Source organism: Pinus tabuliformis, chromosome J (assembly GCF_031772625.1).
Source record: "Pinus tabuliformis cultivar Carrire ecotype Pingquan chromosome J, CPIR1, whole genome shotgun sequence".
In the NCBI taxonomy this organism is placed as follows: domain Eukaryota; kingdom Viridiplantae; phylum Streptophyta; class Pinopsida; order Pinales; family Pinaceae; genus Pinus; species Pinus tabuliformis.
The window spans coordinates 229,261,869-229,266,272 of record NC_142295.1 but is presented as its reverse complement, the minus strand read 5'-3'; the positions used below and the strand labels follow the sequence as shown (position 1 = coordinate 229,266,272).

At 34.1% G+C, this 4,404-nt stretch overlaps 1 long non-coding RNA gene across 1 annotated transcript; it reads left to right on the top strand.

Moving 5' to 3' along the window:
• The first annotated feature begins 662 nt into the window (after positions 1 to 662).
• LOC149226564 (uncharacterized) lies at positions 663 to 2,394 on the top strand. Its single transcript, XR_016247056.1, has 2 exons — positions 663 to 982; positions 1,110 to 2,394. It is a non-coding gene; the product is annotated as an uncharacterized LOC149226564 (long non-coding RNA).
• The last annotated feature ends 2,010 nt before the right edge of the window (positions 2,395 to 4,404 follow it).

Genomic DNA, 4,404 nt, shown 5'->3' with positions numbered 1-4,404 from the left:
TTAAATACTATAATCACCACTTGTTGTTACTCATTCACTTTCTGTTACTCATTCACCGTGATGATAGTCGACTTATGTTTATTGAATGTAGGGTGATAATGAGGGAAATATAATATTCAACCTAAGTTTAACATGTTCTCCTTATGTATCTATAAATTAACAACATCCTATTTCTTACATGCCTCACTTAGGCAGCTTGTATGCATGGTTTTTACATTGCTTATATTACTAAAGGTCTCATTATGCTTGCAAGCCAATTACAATATTCCTAGGTGGATTTTACATGTCTTTTGAAATCTTGGTGAAGTCTTTGTTTTGTACCACCATACTTCAATGTGGCTAGGATGTTTGCTTACCTACCCCAAGGTTTCTTTTTGGGTTTTGGTTATACCATTCAACATACGATATTTGGTCTTTAGACACTATGGAAGTTAGTGTTTTAATGGGTATCTATCAAACAATAACGTTATTTTTGTTATATATCATATGTTACGTTCCCACTGTTCTATCCTACACGCGACAACTGATAAGAAAGGCAATACCATTGCGCACTACGCGACAAATCCTATCATGCCACGTGTTCATTATCACGTGTTGGTGATATGGGTTTGAAGTTGGTGGTCAATATTGAATTTTGGTGAATGATTCTGATCGATTGAGGCAATCGCACAGTTGATGTTTTCTTTGCAAACCCTAAACCCTTAACCTTATTTTTTTGATAATCATCTATGTGTCACTCTCCGGTTATCTGGGGAGAGTGTTACCAGTGAGTGCCTTGGAAGAAAATTGTGTTGTCATGGAGGAGATATGTGAATTTCCCCTCATAGCGGTTTCACACCTGGCCCTGCATAATGATCTTGGTGTCAAAATCTAACATTGGTGTCATGAAAATGAGATATGGATGACACTTTGTGTTTTCTTTTTTTCTCATTGCTCTGATAGGCATTTCATCATCATGAACTCTCCCTGTGCCTACCCACTGGTAAGTCCTATGCTCTGGCTATAAATATAAGTTCATTTATTTTGCATTCTAGTCCTTTATATGCGCGCACACACAATATACTTTAGTCAATGCGCTAACCTATGAAATATTTGCTTCTTTTATGCAGGTTTCCTCTGCTGCATTTTCTGTGTTGCTTAATCCACTTCTTATGTAAACGTATGTAAAATTTCTCTTTGTTCTTCATTACTCATGTTTTTACTGGTCTTAGTTCAAGAGGTGATTGGGTCTTCCAGGAGCAAGGTCTTGGGTTCGATGCTTGCTCTAGGAAGCTGATATTCGCAGTATAGAATCTTTACTTGTAAGGCCTGCCTCTAATCACCTCAGTATATTCTATTGACAAAATTCCGCTCTACCAAGGAAACAAAATTTGAATTTATTTCACTCTTTGATACCCTCACATAGGTAAAATTCCCAAAATATCTATGTGGTCATCTGCTCTCAGCTTGATCTACATGGAGCTAAGTCTACATTAAGTTTATTGCTGATACCTTCTTATCGAAATTTTGGTAACTATCCTTATTGCTGGCATCATGCAGATTCTTCCCAGTGCAGAGATCCTGTGACCTTTTGATATCGTTGAAGGATATTTTTCGGATTAGGAGAAGAACAACAAATTTCCCAATGAGCCACAGTGTTGGAATGTGAAACCCATAACCAAGTAAATATTATGGTTTTTTGTTCCACGATTTCTAGGGTCAAATTTCATTAACCACAACTACTCTTACCGTTTGTCCATCCTAAGCATGTAAAGGTTTAATGTACGCCTTGTTTTCTTCCATTCTTATTTTATATCCTAAATTCATTCTACATAATTACATATTTGGTTTTGAAATATAATGTTCAGGCTTCTTCTTTTTCCAGGTGACTACAACCCCTTTCGTTAACCTCCTTTCGAGCTCATCTAAGAGGATGTCATCATTAGTTCAGAGAGTCTGCTAGGATTCCAGGTTTGTTATCCCACCTTCTCTATGACTCGAACACTACAACTCATCTTGACCTTTCTGGTCAGTGATGTTAGATTACACATCCATTTCGGAGCACTATCTATATATAAGCCTACTGGGTCATCACCATGTTGGTGTTCTGTCTCTCTTCCTCTCCTATTTACTAGTCCATTATATTTGTCGTGGCTTCTTAAATTGTTTCCAGGCTCAACCGAGGGCATTCCTCAGGACCCTGGGCATAATCTTGTTTACTAGGTTTTCCAGCGTGGTTCTCATGCCATGACTATTATGAAATTGGAAATAGGAGAAATTTTCCCCTTTAGTATATGTTAAAAAAGAATTGAGTTGTATTAATGAACTGAGTTTTTCATATAGCCTTCTCGGGGCTGGTTGGAAATGTAATTCTATCCTTTGAAGTTGAAACAATATAATTATATATTTAGGTCATTCAAATCTATCTTCTGTGTCAAGTAAACCATACTGCTATTGCCGTGTTGATGGCACTTGCCAGTTATGTTAATCGAATTTCCACACAATTTTCTGTTTCATGGTGATTTTATTTTCTTTATTGGCTGCTACCGTAGTATATATTTTTATGTATTTTTATTTTCAATTATTGAGTTGAACCAATGCAATTCTCCCATGTCTTACTTATCTTCTTCATAATTTTTTCCAATGTTTCATACCACTAGTCGTATCATCTATGTAAAGGTGGGTATAATGTTCATTCTATAGATATAACAATAAATAAATAGTTGTGATTGTTATTCTATGTTGTTATTTCTATTACCTCATAGCAATTTCAATCTGTAAATCGATTTATCCTCTTTAGTAAATTTATATTCAAAATTTATAATATTTTTTGCTTGATGATCACGTATACTGACTATATACTAACTTTCTCACCAAGGATTCTAATACTGTCCTAAATCCATTGAGCAATACGTTCTTGCATAGCTCTAAATTCCAACTACTGGAATAGCATGATACGTAATTCGTAACATAATATAATTGGTACTGCATTTTATTTAAAATATATTCTCTGATGAATTTCCTTCTTTACCTGTACCATGCATTTTTAACACATAGAGTGTCGGAATAATTATAAGTCACTCGAAGGTATTTTTTTCTCTGGAATTATAGTTGAATTATTTGATTTAGGAGTATAAATATCTCTGATTTAGGAATCATAGTTGAATTATTTGATTTAGGAGTATAAATATTCCAGTTTCCGATTATATTTTTTGATTATTACTTGTAGTAGATTACTTCACATTCAAAACCCTAATAGGTAGTAAAATAACGAGAATTTCAGCTAATCCTCTATATCCACTAAATTCAGAATTTCAAAGTTACTTATCTATATTTACAAAAATAAGCATATACATTTTAAGTAAGCTATGGAATTTATTTTAGGGTAGAATTTTCAGTTCTCATTACTACATACCCCCATCCTCACCATGAATATCCTTTTCTAGTGACTAGATTTATAAATCAAACCCCATGACTAGAAAGATTAATCTAGTAACAATTATCTTTTTGTCATAACCTCTCTCTTCATCTTAAAGTAGACATCTTACAGTAGACACGAATTATGTGTGTGGTTGATATATAGAATTAGACTACATAAATGCCTGTAAATACCCACACAAGATTACATACGTAGCAAGGTTAACATTCCTTCATGCAGTTGTGAAGTTATATATTTATATATATATCCCTGAGGTCACTTTCACCAATTGTGTGTATAATAATTATTAACTAGTTGGGCATATCTAATTTCTCAATCCTATTAATACTTTTCACCCTATTCATATACACTCCTATGAAGTTAATTAGTCAAAATTAATCGATGTTAATTCTATTCATTCTCTGTGACTTGTAAATCAATGCACTGGTAAAACTGCATGCAACATAGGAATAAAAATCTACTCATTCCAACTAGATTTCTCCTTTTTAAGCAATACAATATAAGAAATCATTGACCTGTAAGTTCATCTCCTAGCTGAAATAACTCTTCAAACCACTGAAATCACTATTCCCCAAATACGTGTGGCTTTATAGAAGATTCAATTCTTCCATAGAGATAACTTAAAACTATAGATAATCTCTAAATTGCAACATTTACATATGATAAATTCAAATAAAAGAATAAAATAACAACGAATTCACATCAAGGAAACAATAGAAATACTTGGGAATTTCACACCTATGTCCACCCAACCTAGAACTGTTTCCTCCAGTTCACCCCCGAGCTAAGAAGGCCTTGCCATGGTATCAACAAAACTCTGTTGATGCCTTCAATAGGTATTTAATACCTTTCCTTCTTGATAAGGTTTCCTTTAGCGGTGTCCCACTTTGTGGACCTTTTCTTATCCACTTGCCTAGGATTTTCCATAAAAGTCTGCCTTTCTCTCCTGCGAAGATTTTATGTTTTTCCATGTTTAGCATATTTCT